General features: G+C 39.7%; 1 long non-coding RNA gene across 2 annotated transcripts; it reads right to left on the reverse strand.

Annotated features, from left to right (window-relative positions):
• Positions 1 to 596: 596 nt before the first annotated feature.
• LOC135973409 (uncharacterized) lies at positions 597 to 15,122 on the reverse strand. 2 transcript variants are annotated; one of them, XR_010590241.1, is made up of 4 exons: positions 14,753 to 15,122; positions 10,850 to 10,951; positions 6,798 to 6,929; positions 597 to 6,418 (listed from the first exon to the last, which is right to left on the reverse strand). It is a non-coding gene; the product is annotated as an uncharacterized LOC135973409 (long non-coding RNA). The 2 variants fall into 2 exon arrangements; XR_010590240.1 differs by having other exon boundaries at positions 597 to 6,929.
• Positions 15,123 to 15,424: the final 302 nt, after the last annotated feature.

Raw genomic sequence — 15,424 nt, forward strand, 5'->3', positions numbered from 1 at the left:
CCCAAGCCCTAGTTCTGCAGCTCCCATTGGCTGGGAACTTTTGGCCAATGGGAGCTGCAGGGGCGGTGCCTGTGGGCTGAGGCAGCACATGGAGCTAGGAGCTGAGGGAGGGGAGTTCCTGTCGCCCTTCCAGGGAGCCCCCCCAAGTAAGCACCGCTCTGCACCCCCAGCCCTGAGCACCCACCCCACCCAGACTCCTGCTGCTGGGGGTGGGGGAGGGCAAGACTGCCCCAGCAGCAACTGGTGCAACTGGCCCAGGGGCTGCCCAAGCTGCTTAGGCGGCTCCTGGGCCAGCCGCACGGACTGCTGCAGAAGTCACGGAGGTCACAGAAAGTCACAGAATACATGACCTCCGTGACAAACATGAGCCTTAATTATAAAGTCTTCAGGGCAAGGACTGTCTGTAACTATGTAGGTATATAATGGCCAGCATAATTGTGCTCCAGTCTCATTCAGGGCTTTAGGTGCTATTTTAATAAACTGTTGTCAGCTGGTGTGATTCATCACCAGAGACATCACGTATTTAAAAAGAATACCATTAAAATACTCATATGTAACTTGGTTAACCTAAGTTGACCCAGGGAGTGCAGGTTAGTTTGGAGGCCTTCTGATTTTCCTGCTGTGACAAGTTTACAAAGAAATTATTATAATAGGCTTATGAGAAAAGTTTAATTGCAATATTTCTGAAAATATTTGTATTTATTCTATAGTTTTCATCACTTCCATGATAATTTTACACACTTTCCATGACATTTTGGGGTGTAGTTTCAAGTTAAAAAGAGGGAAAAGGAGGATACTGGTTGTCTCTAAGGCTCTTAAAGCTTCAGCTTTCAATAGTGCATTGAGGAAGATGGCTGTGAGCAACAATGCCTCTCTCAAAACCACATTTTAATTTAGGTGCTTTAGAACTTGTGGGTGTAGGGAGAAGGTGATCCTTGTAATCCAATTAGTTGGAGGCAACAGCAGGTTTTTTCCCCCTCCAGCACATGAAAAGCGTTTAAAACACTACCCTATATAAGAGGCAAAGTTTACTAGGTAAAGCACAGAAAGGGTCAATGCACTCTCTATTACTGAAGAGTAGGCATTTGTGCATTTGGAGGCAGTTGTTAGACTTTTTATCTCAGAAAAGTTGGCATCTTCTGAATGATTTGCCCAATGCTGACACCTATTCCATTCCTGAAGGCAGTACCCTACCCCAATCCTGAGTGCTGGATCAAAGTACAAGTCTCAAATATGATTTGTTTTGTTTGTTTTTTCTTTGTGGATTCAAGTTGCTGCTCTTCCTTCTCAGGCATAAGCAGTGATAGGAAGAGGAAATAAACTGTGAAGTTAGCTGCTCAGCTGCTCCCATGCTATTGGCTTTCAATGTCTCAGCAGCCTTGGGGGCACCAGCTTTAAGATTCATGACAGCTGCCTTTCTCTTGGGACATGGAGCTAGGATCACCACCTGTAGTTCAGGGGAAGACACAATCATGAAGCTGGATCTATCCATGGTACAGTCACCAAGGACTTACGCCACAGATGGTTTATAACCATGAGAGGATGTAGCTGTGGTTGCTGTTGCTCAGGTAATAATCCCAATGAAAAGATAGCATGAGAAGTAATGGTATGCTCTTTTCTAAGGCGTCCTTTTGGGTGTTATATATATATATGTATCCTGACTACTCTCATACCCTTGGGGTGTTATTTCCAGGCCATTTTTCCCTTAAAGTTTTTGACTTTCTCTTTGCTTTTTTCTTCAAAAAATCACGATTACTACATTTCTCAAGCTATTTTTGAGTTAGTAACCTCTCACATGGCATGGGGGAATTATGGAAGGAACACCATTTTCTGAGGCAAATTCTGTGTTTTGTTTTAGTTTTGGGGTTGCTTTTAACAAAAAGATGTACATAATTTTAATACCTTGCTCAATAAAAATAACCCTCTATAGAAAGAATAGCATCAGAGTTTAAGTGTGTTATGCCACTAAGGGGAAAAATAAGAGCCTAATACATTCCTCATCCTGTCATCCAACATTATCCACCAAATATAAACCACTTATCAGTTATGATTTCTTTTGCCTGATATCCAACTAATTCTATTGTTTTTTCTCTTAAAGAATTTCCATTGGTGACGCTGATATTGATCATCAGTGGCATCCAAGACTTTGTTTACTTAATCCTTTTCTACTTTTTTATTCCATTCCCATATCTTCCATTTTTTCTTACCCTTGCATACTTCAGCTAGCTTTACAGAATTCTTCTTTTAAAATCAGACATACTTCAGGAACACAAAATGTGAAAACATGACTACTTCTGAACTCGGGGGTAAGAAGATACCACCTCCTTTTCCCATCTGTATGCATGTTTCCCTGGTGTGTGCCTGTAGTGGGTTTGTTTTTTTACTATGATTACTTCCTAAATCTCTGCCTCTGCAGCTGGTACTTTCAGGAGGGATGTTCTAGTCCTGAAATCCCTGATTCAATGGGACTTGGAAGTGCCAGTTCCAGTAATTGGGTCAAAACAACTGTCCCATCTAAGAAATGCATCAAAGTGCATAATTCTGATGCATTATCAAAAAGTCAACTGGTTCTAGTTTGAAACCTGACTTGAACAAAGGTAAAAATCATCAGCCCACTAAAGCTGAATGAGAAACTCCATTAAATAGTTGAATATGCTCTTCCCAGAACTGCAGCCACTGGAGGCTGAGAATACTACAAGTTTATAGTTTTCTGTTTAGCTGAAATGCTAGAAACCTTGAACCATAAATGTTGATCTCTAATTACATTTTTTGGTTCATATTGTGTTCAAGTTTCACCACTACAGGACCTGCCATTTAATCACTGATTCCTGTCAATAACTTAATTTGATTCAATGCTTCCTTCTCCAGAATGCTCCTCAAATGAAATTTTGTAAAGCCTAATTTAAGAGGAATAGCAGATAAATCTAAATGACTATAATTACCTTTATTATGATTAAACTTCATTGTATGAAAAGCTGCATTACAGGAAAGGCTGCATCAACTATTTACCAGAAGACATGATGTTGATGATGAAAGAGTTCAAATGAAATAAATAGTACACACACACACACACACACACACACACACACACACACACACACACAATGTGGTGATGTTGATTAATAAATTCTCTTCGGATTGAGGTAATTAACAAATTCAATCTGAATAAGAAAAATCCCAAGTGATCTGAGAATCTTTAGGAAGAGAAATGTGAAAACCTTTGTCAACAGTAAGAGATCACATTTGTCAAATTAGTACCGTCAGAGTTTAAAACAATATAACATATACACAAGAAATGAAGTTCTACTGCACATATAGTAGAATAGAATGCAAACAAAATGGCCCACATGATCAAGCACACACAGAAGGTGAATGAAGAGCCATTTGAAAAACATTGGTTTGTCGTCTCTCTTTCCATGGAAAATCCCCGAAGATTTTTAAAAATATCCACAAAAAATATTTTGCATGGTTCAGTTTCATAAAAAGTGAACTGCATATCTTTGGCAGGTGGCCTTGGATTTAAAGCAGTAATGTTGGGGCAAGGACTATGTCTACTAAATGTAGAGCAGTAAAGGATCCATGAGAACAGATGATCCTGGCACTGCAGAACTTTAGTCATTTGTGTGTAGTGGGCTGCCTCTACTTACATATCTCAATCATTCTTCCCATAGATCTTGCCACATAATTGGCTGTTCTGCCATGCTCCCATTGACTCCTGCATCACAGTTTTCCACACTGTTCCCTGACAAGAGAGGTTGAGGCCCTGGAGTAGAAACGTATGCAGCAATTCACCATGTAAGTTAGGACATGTTTTGATGGCAGCATGCTGCATAAAGCAGCTATACCTGCCTGATAACTGTGTCCCTCCAATGCACAGCTTTAAGTATGTATTGTTGCTGTAGAGTGAGGGGCCATTGGTAGCTATGTGGTGAAGGGGACAGTGCTGCTTAACTATCTTGTCCTCCGTCTAATCAATGAGTGTTTCCTTCTCTCTGTGCCATACAACCAGTGCCCAAGGGTCCTTGTCTTTGTCCTTTATATACAGGAAACACTGGCCACCAATTTTTAATGATGTCTTCTTTTTATATTTAAACTGAAACTGAAATTAAGCTTTGTGATAGGCCAATTAGCTATGACCAAGGCCTCTAGTATTCTGTAATTTGAGAATTTTCTCCATAATTTCCCTTTTGTTGCATAATTTACTCTTCTATGATGATTTCTTTGTGTGATTGTAAGAAGTCTCTGTCTACCATTCCTTTTTGCCTGGATTTGCTATGCCCTTTCCCTGGGATGACAGGATTTATTTGAATTAATTTTAATTGGCAAATACATTATTCACATAACTGTGGCAGAGAGAACATTGGGTTGAAGCCCCTTGTCACAAATCAATTGTCACAGGAGTGGCTGAAAGCATACCGTTGCTCAGTAAAGCACTGAGCCTGCATCCCTTGCGCACTACGCTTAGAAAGGAACAGTGTTTATATAAACTAATACTTAAAGGCATATGCCTAGAGTAAATCAAACAAACAATGAATTGTTACTACAAAAGGCATGTAATTCCAAGAATGACACTCATTATCACATTCATCTTCTCACTATGTATACGTACAATATATCCCAAACATCTGAGAATATCTCAAATTTTTGAAAATATTCATAAGAACTAGGCTGAGTGATCTGTAGGAATGACAGGGTTGTTGAACCATAGTTTGCATTTAACTGTATTGTGTTGTCATTCTGACACGCATGATAGAGCTCCAGTACCATGACAAAAGGTTTCCAATCCTACCCTAATTGAAGAGGGCACTACAAAGGGTATGATAGTTTAGACCTATAATGTTGCCATTGGATCTATACTCAGCCTCCTTCCCAAGCACTATTCAGCATATTTGTATCAAACTTCAAGACATTTGAAATGAGATTCCAGTTTGCATTTTGATGTATTTCTGAACCTTGAGCCATGGCCACAGATATTTAACAAATGTGGGTGTGAATCTTCCTCTTGCTCATCTCTAAACAGCAATATCCTTTCGAAAAAGCTCCGGCACCAGCTGCTTTGGACCTCAGAGGTTTTTGTGGGATTGTTGAGGTTGGGGCATGTTTAGGGGGTAATGAGTGGCCTCTGGAAGTGACAGCAGTTAGGGCAGGAAGGATGATTCCCCTTTGAGATACCCGTTTTTTCATTGAACCTCCAGTGCAACCAGAAGGGGTTATTTCATTCCCAGCCCATGAGAGCCAAACAGTAAGGTTCAGTTCGTTAACCCAGTAACAAAGCAAACCTTGCTAGCATGCAGAGCTTTCCACACATTATGTACCTTTCTGTACAAAGATGTATTTAAGGCAATACCTTGAAGTGCACATAGCACTTAAATTTTAAATGTACCTGTAAAACACTTCATTAGGGTCAAGGTGATTTGAGCCACCCCTCTAAATGTATTCCTCACTAGAAATAAGAAAGAAAGTTGTACAAATCAGATCTGGATAGAGATTGAGGAAAATTAAGGATCCCAATGCTATCTACTGAGATAGATGTGCATACCTCAATGTGTTTATAATATCCAGAAGATATACAATTGTTTTAATAAAAGTTTTAAATTGTCAGTGTTTCAACCATATTTCAGTTGCATTAACTGCATATAACTCTTTGCACTGAGACTTGCAAATTTGACCCTAAGGCTTTGCTCAGTTTATGAGAATATGATTTACAAGCAGTGAGCAAAGATTTTTATACCACTCTAGTAGGGACTGCATTTTCTAGCAGGTACAAGAGGGGTCTGAGAACTAAGAGATTAGGGAGCTTTTTTATAGCTTTGAGCTCCATCAATGAGCTTTAGGGCAAGGACTGTTGGTGACTGTATGGTTACATGGTGCATGGAACAATGGGATCCTGATGTGCTTTGCTTCTAGGCATCAGTGCAATATAAATGTTAAATGTAAAAAGCAACAAACAAACACAAAAAGTTCTAAGGGAGAGATCCGAAAAACAAAAATGGAAGTTAGGCACCCTACTTTCCTTGACTTTCAGTGAAAGTTTGGCAATTAACTGGCTTTTTGTGCCTTTTGAAAATCTTCTCCTTAGGACTTCATTAAAAATTAATATTTCTATTGCAGTAGCATCTAGAAGCCAACCTGGTTGGAGCCCCTAAATTGCTTTCAGCAATTAATATTTCTTAGTAACTAGTACCACAGTCATCACTAAATCATTCTATGTTATTGTAGAGGTTTTGATTGGCAGGACCTTTTTTCTTACTAGTGGGAGTTTTGTGGTGGATGTTTCTAGTCAGAATGAAGCATAGTTAGTAGTTATTTGTTGTACGATGGCCTCTATAGCCTTCCACAGACAGCAGGGCCCCATTCTGCTGGTTGCTGTACATATGCATAGTAAGAGCTTGTACCAAGGAGTACTGTGGTCCATTGCCTGAAGAAAAGATTAATTGATGGTCCAGTTTGAGTTTATTGAGACTGTCCCATTAACTTCTGCCATAATGTGCTCCAAAGGCAACTTCATTCCGTGTCAGGTTACAGAATGTTGCTATTAATGCAAGGGAATGCCTTTATTAATCAATAAACCAATTCCCCTTCTACAAGCAAAATGTTCTTCTGAAAAAATAGTTCTATAGAGCTTCATAAATATTCAACTCCCCCATTAGCCCAGTTAGGTATACAACAGTAGGTTTCTAAATGCATACATTTTGTAACCAAAAACAACTTTTTAAATTAAAAGCTAATGCTGTCTCAGACACCAACCTGCTGGTTTCAGGTAGACATAATTCAGAAATGTAATAGTTACAACTTACATAGTTCTTTTTTAACGGCAGGGAAAACAGGAGAGGCCAACAATTCACCCTCACAGGATTGTCTTTGTCGAGGACATTAGAGGGATGACAGTACCTAACACATCTGCATTAAAAATGCATCTGTTTTGCAAACTGCAGGAGAGAAGCAGATAAAGGTTATTTTAGTATTTATGTTACTCTCTTTGATGTTACCAATCTAAAATTCATATTGTCTCCAGTTTAAAACAGCATCTGATTACACAGCACTGTATGTTCCTAAATATCTTTAAGGAATAAACAATAGTGTACATAAGCACTTTTAATTAAACTGAGAGAGGGAAGTATCAGAGGGGTAGCCGTGTTAGTCTGAATCCTGAATTTTGAGAGAGGGAAGTTTAAGTTTGTTTCTTTTCCCTCCATTTTTTAAGTGTAGTTAGCGCTTACCAAAGGTATCAGATGCTAGTGGAAACAAAGTAGGTACAGAGAGATAGGGGAGAGAGGCCTCAGCACTGGTGTGACTCATATTTGTTGTGGGGAAGGACTATACCCAAAGGCTAGCTATTACTAAAGCATCATAACTTTTCATGGTGCTTTACATCAGGTAAATATACCCTAATAAGCGATATACTACAGTCTCTTTCCCTTGATGCAGATAGGTAATTCTTATTATTAATGACAATTATGTGTATATATAACTAAGAAATCATCCCTTTGTTATGGCTTATTCCCATTATTATAAAAGTGGCATGTTTAATGCTGTTTGTTTATTGCAAATGCCACCTCACTGAAACCTGACATTTCCTGATTAGTCTCTTGCCCAGCTTGAATTACTTCATTATTCACAAAAGGAACAGCTGAAACTTTTTTGTCTTATAGAAAATTGTTCATTAGCAACAGCAAATAACTAACATTAGCCAACTTTGAAAGCATGGTTTAGAGCGTTTGATTGTTCAGTGATGAAGTATATGCACAGCAGATTATTTTCCCTCAACAGAATTAGTGGTTGGGCTATTTGTGTGGGTTGGGGGCTGGGGGGATGGAAAGAGCTGACAGGGAGGTACAGGCCAGGGAACTGTGTAAGGAAAACACAAAAGATAAACATAAGAATTTAATGTTAATGTTTTTATTCTTTCCCTGATGTGCATCCTTCTAATGTTGGAAGTTACATGTGCACATGAAAGCCCTTAAGAGCGAGCAATTATATTTGCATTTTTTCTTTAAAAAAACAGACCTGATGCTCCACTGTTTTACACCAGTTTTATGCAGGTGTAACTCCAGTATGGCTTTTAAGACCAGAAATCCCTGCATCCTGTGTGGCTATCAGAAGCATCAGATACTCCCCATATGAAATCATAGCCCCATTGAAATCAGTGGCAGCATTCCCAATGGGGTCAGTATTTTACCCCCATTTCTATTCCCTTTTCTACTGCAACCTGTTTGCTTTTGCCAGATGGGTCCATTCTCCCAAAGGGGCTTCCTATGAGGAATGGTAATTTCAATCTGCCTATATAGGTAGATGAGATCCTTCTGGGGGAAATTCTTTGATTTCTCTTTACCACAACACTGGCTTCCGTCATTGGAAGGATGAGGGAGCCATATTAAGTAGGTTCTGCTCTATCATCTACGTATTTGCTCTATATAGCAATCACTCTGCATCTTTTCCATTCACAATTTTAGCAAATCCTGGCTTTCAGAAGCTGTAGCTGCCAATCTTGAGTTTGCTGTACAGTGCTGTACACTACTTGGCTGCATGACAAAATACACTACATTCTTCACTCTGGGTAATAAATATTTGTCACACACACACACACACACACACAATGCACATAGAGTAAACTATTGTGTGCTTTCAAATTTCACAGGTGTCCCTGCCTCCATCTGGGTTCTAATTGAATGACTTGTTGTTCTCTTTAAACCTCACTGAGAAATAAGCTAATTTTATTTGTTTGGTTTTTAACTCCCACCTCTTGGCCATACACTTCTGGCTTTCCATTCTTTTCTAATTCACATGTCTAATTCCCATCCTTAAACTTCCACTTTAATTCCTTTTGTATATGGATGCTGTATGTGTTCTCTTTCTAGCTCTTGCTTTTCCTACAGCTAGAGGGGTTTATTTATGGTATATTTAATGGTTTATTTGAAGGTTATGCCATGTCATCAACTACTGAAAATGCATTTGTCTTTTTAAGGATTGGCCATTTCCTTATAAATTGCTTACTGAATATACCTACGGCATTTAGAATGAAATGGAGACCTTTATGATATAGAAACTCCATTTGCACTGGGTGCTGAGGAGTTACAATTTTTCTGTCATGTAAATAAATTGTAAGCTATTTGTAAGATATGTATACATCTTGGTACATTATGCAGCATGCTTGTGATTATAATATTAATTCTTAATATCTCATTGAGAGACCAAGCATAAACAAAACCATTACCAAGAGCACTAGGTGTTTGTATCACCACTGTGCACAAGAAACCTTTCTAATAATTTTGCCCTGGTCACCCAAGGAAGGTCTGAACGTTTTCCCTTTAATGCGGAGATAATTTTGCATTACCACAGCACATCAAGAAATCCTAGCACTCACTAAAAGGCTAAAGAAATATGTGAATAGCTCCACTGAGGAGGAAGAAATTGAAAGAAAGTTGTGGAAGATTGACAAGTACTTTAATGAAAGAAGGAGTTGAACCATGTTATCTACATAGGCTGTAAACCATATTTTGCCATGATTCACGTAGTTCACTTTGCTGCTGATAGACACAAACCTATCTGTCTAATATGTTGTACCTCTGTTGACTCCCCATGTGTTGTGAAAGAATCCTCTTATAATGTATCTCTATTAGTAAAGGTCCTATTTTTGGTATACTGTCCCAGGTTTTTAGCTTTTTCTCATGACTTTGTCTCTGTATTTTGGAGTCATCCCACTAATTAACACTTATTCGCTATAGTCTAAGTAATTGTCTTATTCAGATGCAAACTGCAATGTGAGTTACCACTACAATGTTTTTAATATGAAGTACCTTAACTGTGAACAATTACTTCTCAGTCCCCTTCACCGCTAGCCACCCAACATAAACGTATCACAGCAGAGTTGACTAGAAATGCTGCTGATAGAGGCAAAATCTAGGATGTAACCAGTATATGGATTAAACTAGTGGTAATGTTTTTAGTTACAACATTCATTATGGTATTGTAATTGCTGATAAATTATTTCTATTCATATTCTGTGGATTTGATGTGCTGTTACATATTCTAACATAGTTTAACTCAAGAAATGCAGCTGACATAGTTAGGATTTACACCAAAATACCTTGCCAACATCAGTTATGTTTCCAACAATACTATATAAGCACCCCTGAATGTTTTGTCTTACAAGTCAGGAAGGTGTACTGGTGATTCTGCCTTTGGTGTCTCTCTGAGGTGCAGAGTCTCAGTCTCTAGAGTTCAGGAGCATGATAACACCTGAGAGTTTAGCTCACTGGCTTTATTGGCAGGTAATATGTAAAGTGAGGTAAACGCACATTCCTTTCTCTAGAACACCTTTACCTGGGTTTATCACCTTTACCTAGGCTAGACTCTCTGCTCTTAAACATGTTCTGGTAACATCATACAGAGAGAATTTATAACTTCATATATAAAGTTAACACACATGTGAAACGATCTAGAGTGGCTCAGAAGTATGAGTACCAACCTCAGGACAGCCCATTAAGAAGCTGTGCACAAACCCCAAATTGGTTGAATTGTATACTTGGATTTCATCAATGAAGTATCAAGTGTGAACTCCTCAAGCACTATAACTGCCTTCATAAGGAATCACTGACAGTCCCCTTGAGTACAGTACTCCACTCTATCTTGCCAACCAAGCAAGCTTGCTTTTGTGATAGATGGTCCCTTACACCAAAAATCACAATAATATTCAGGTTATTCCCAGTCTCAAAGGACCAGTCATTTAGCGAGGTCAGTTACACCCTAGATCTCTCACAAACGACAACACTTATAGCCAATCTTATAATACAGTGTTTCCCGAACTTGGGACGCCACTTGTGTAGGAAAAGCCCCTGGCTTTGTTTACCTGCCGCGTCCACAGGTCCTGCCGATCGCGGCTCCCACTGGCCGCAGTTCGCTGCTCCAGGCCATTGGGAGCTGCTGGAAGCGGCGCGGGCCCAGGGACGTACTAGGAAAAAAATTAAAGAATTAATTACAAGGTTAAAGCAGGTAAACATACACACACAAATGAGTTAGTCTTAGGTTCCAAAAGGTAATAGAAACAGCTATAATGTGCAAGTTCTATATGTCCTTTAGGGCTAGCCCAGGCCAAGCAATGGGGAACTCTTGCTTATGCTTTGAAATCTTTGCCCCTCAGAGTTCAAGCAGGATAGAGATATAGTTCCTTCTTGTCAGGGATTTTTATTCCCTTCCACCCTTAGTTCAAGCTGATGGGATGAGTCCACCTGCAGATCTCCTTTTCTTGGGTGTTGCGGGGGGAGAGAGCAACCAACAAAGTCTTTGTTCTTTGACATTTCACAGTGGCTTATTTGCTTTCAATGGGCCTTCTTAGTGGCAGGACCCAACACCTTCTGTAGGAAGCCAGTATTTCTACATTAATTAATGTTCCTTTCCTGTTTGATTTACACAATTACAGAGGACTACAATGCAAGCATTTAATACCACCTTATAACATGAGTAAGATCAATACATGAAGCATCCTACAAGTAGTTCAGAAAGGCTACACACATTCTTATAAATCTAATATCTATTTTAACAATACTAACACACAGGAGAACCAGAGTAGTTTCTAGCTAAGCATTTGTCTATGTTCTGTGAGGCCTAGGGGCCTTGGCATGAGCTGGCACCTGGCCTGCTAGCATCACAACATTCATTTTACAATGAATATTTCATATGACGCTTCACAAAGCATTTTTTGTACCAGTATTATTGTAGTATGGTAGAGTGTGAATACCCAGCCCAAGTAATCAAGTGTTCATGTGCCACCAGTTAGACAGGCCCAGGTCAGAGCATTAGTCTTCCTAAAATTGGAAAGAGAAATTCAACTGGAAGTATAAAAGAAATTGAGAACATATATATGTTGTGGAGTTCTCTCATTCTCTCAAACCAGAACTTCAGGGAAGTTATGTATGTTTGACTGGGATGGGCGGGGGTGTGTGTGTGGAGGCAGGAAGCCGATGACCTAAGACCACTTAAATAACTTTCTTTTTCATTGGGGTTGAGAGAGATTTGCTGGGTTTGATATGGTTCTCCCAACTGATATGTAGAAAGATCCTTATTGGTCATTCTATCTGTGCTTGATTTTGATGGCCAACACGATGATTTCCTAATGCTAGTCATAGCTTTCTATATCAGAAGAAACCACAGAACAAATACTCCACCACCACTGATAGCATGAGCTTTGGCCCAGGACTGGAAAAACAACAATACTGAAGGTCAGGAAAGACAGAGATGAATCAGAAAGACATTCTGGAGGAAACTACCTATTCTATGTTTGGCTGTCACAGGCAATACTATTACTTTGAAGAAAATGTAAGTTTGCCAAATAGTATTATACAAATCATTCATGTGTCCTCACCTCAAAACAAGAAAGAGAAGTGATCATGAGAATGGAAGAAGGTTATTAGTTTAGTGAGAGCCCATATGTATTACAAAGTTGTCACTCCCTATAGTAGATAATGACAACTAAAGCTGTGTCTGACAATTCTAACTTTCATTTTTCTTTTTTACTTTCATAATACTCTTACGTGAAAAATGATACTTCCAAGATCTAAAGAGCTTGAAAATACAGATAAATGATAAAAATTCTGCCTCTTCCTTCAGCAAGCAGAGTTTTCTTTCTGTGAGTTTTGTTTTAGATGTATGACTTTCAAGGAAGGGACTGTGCTTTTCTCTGTGTTTGGAAAGCAACGAGTATGTCTTGAGTGCCACTGCAATATAAATAATTAGTAATAGTAAGTGTGCAAATATTGACATTTACCATTAAATGAAAGAACAATTCCTATGTTTGCTCACATTCTGAAACGGTGTGAAAGCTACCATTTGGAGGATCAAAAATCTCTATGGGTTTTGCCTGAGATGACCCCTTTTTGCAGAGAATAGCTGAAACCCAAAGTGCCATTTGTCTCACTTTTTGCAGAAATGAAGGGTGTGTGTGTGTGTGTGTGTGTGTGTGTGTATCTACATCTATATGTTTCCAGTAATGCGAATGTTTTCATCCATCTCTGCTGTTTATTAATAACCAGATCCTCCCATCTGTCCAGGTGTAGAACTCCTTTTGTGTGTGACTCAGTGACAGAATCAGACTCCAAATACTAATAGGGTAGAAAAGAAGACTGTTAATCCTCTCAGCAATTTAAAATTCCTACTTGGAAATTGATGTTCTGTCTTAAAGATATTTTGCTCATCCTCCAAAGATAATTACTTTGAGTCAATCTATTTAAAATTCACTCCAAATATTTATCAATCAAAATGTTTCTGAAATATGTAATGGCTGGAGAACTAGCTGTGATTCCCTTATCTCCAGCACAATCTCAATCAACAGTAACAGTTTTAGAAGTGGTGAGAGCTGAAGGGGAAAAAGTACCTTCACAAAAAACTCCATCAAAGATTGCAATAGAAAATAATCATAAATATTGTCTGACAGCTGTACAAGCACTCTAGTCTCACTTAGAAATTAAATTAAATTTGTTTAGCCCCAACATTTCTGAGTTGGAGAAGATGCATTCTGAAAAAAAAAATCCTTTGTTAGTTTAGTAGAGAAAGTTACAGATTAACAATCCTCCACTGCACATTTTTAAACTCTCTCTGATTAAGGGTAATGCTTTTATACTTCATAAAATTGGAATATTGGAAGATAATATTAAAACGAGAGATCTGGGGTTGCTTGAGAACTCAGCAGGTTTAGATTTAACTACTGCATTATCTTTAGAGTGTGTGTGCGTACGCACGTGCGCGTGTGTGTGTGTGTATGTTAGAGAAATTTGCCCACCGTTGCATATCCTTACACCATTTACAATTTCATTTAAATATGGACCACTGATTTCAACAATTCTGTTGTCTCAGTTGGGCTATTACATTTACTTCCAGTAGAGATAAAGAGAGTTATGTCTAAGCTTGCAATAAAAACGGAAAGTAGCAGGATAAAGAATCTTCATCATTGTATATGGGCAATTCAAATTCATCACAAGAAACTTCCGATTTTAAAGTTAATGAGATTCTGTGCTGTACTTCTGAGGTGCAGGACAGAACTCACAGACCAAGTGCAGGAGACCTAAATGAGTTTAAGGCAGAGGGTGCCAAACTGCAGCTCGTGAGCTGCATGTGGCTCTTTTACAGTTAAAGTGCAGCTTGTGGCGCCCTCCATACCCCCCCCCCCCATTTCTCTTACTACCAGACTTGGGGTGTGGGGAAGCTCGGGGCTTCTGCCCTACTGCAGGGTGGTGGGACTAGGATCTTCTGCCCACCGGAAAGGGGGGTACTGGGGCTTCAGTCCTGTGGGAGGTGCCTGCTAGGGCCTGGGGCAAAAAAAAAAAAAAAAAAAAAAAAAAAGAGAAAAAAAAAAAACCCGATCGAGGTGCCGCCAAATAGGAAGAGAGGGACTGAAAGACCTGTTGCCGAACTGCTGCCGCAGACCTGGACATGCCGCCCCAATAACGGATGGAGTGCCGCCCATTTCTATTGGCCGCCCCAGGCACCGGCTTCCTTCGCTGGTTCGTAGAGCCGGCCCTGGTTGAAACGGATCTTTAATGGCCTACAGCTGGGCAGATTGTTACCAGTACCAGTGAAAATTCAGATACAGTACAATGAGCTCAATGCAAAGCAGTTTATCTGAGAGAGAATCACATAAGCAGCAAAAGGTTATATAATACATCTTCCTAATAAGCCTCAATTCCCCACGCACAAACCCTCAGTATGTATGTTGGCCCTACACAGTATCCTGATTGGCAAACAAAGCAGGTATACCTACCAGGCATAGATGGAGACTTCTTTTCTTCTTTTCTCTTCTCAAGTACTTGGTATGTCAAATGTCCCCTGAAGCAGGGTTTTGGCTAACTCGAGGCCCTCTGGTTCAAAAGTCCTACAAAAATCTCTTGTAGCAGGGTGTTGGCTACTCTGAGACCCTCTGGACTTCTGCAGATATTAATGGGGGAACTAACTAACACTGCAAGTATGATATTCATAGTACTTTTGAATCACATGTTCCAGAAATATGCTCTGTGGGCATTTCATTACTTGTTTTTCTGATCAATATTTTGGAAGAGGCTGCAAAAAGAGACAGACCAAAGGCCATTTGATATTTACTCTCTCATCAATCATTCACTTAATCTCTTAGCAGGAGCGCTGCCAGCTTTTTTCCTGCCCTAGGCGGCGAAAGGTCCCGCCCCTGAAATGCCGCCCCCAACAGAGGCAGCGGAAGGTTCCGCCCCCGAAATACTGCCGATGACTGGGGCAGCTGAAGATCCGGCCGCGCGGTCACTGCCCCCCAAATGTTAGTGCCCTAGGCGACCGCCTAGGTCACCTGATGGGTTGCGCCGGCCCTGTCTCTTAGTGTGGTACCATCCTAAAGGGTCATTTTGACCCAGGTCATTCATTACCAAGCTCACTAGTCACGTGTTTTCTGCATATTTACTTTTGTGAG

The sequence above is a fragment of the Chrysemys picta genome, chromosome 9 (genome assembly GCF_011386835.1).
Source record: "Chrysemys picta bellii isolate R12L10 chromosome 9, ASM1138683v2, whole genome shotgun sequence".
Classification (NCBI taxonomy): domain Eukaryota; kingdom Metazoa; phylum Chordata; order Testudines; family Emydidae; genus Chrysemys; species Chrysemys picta.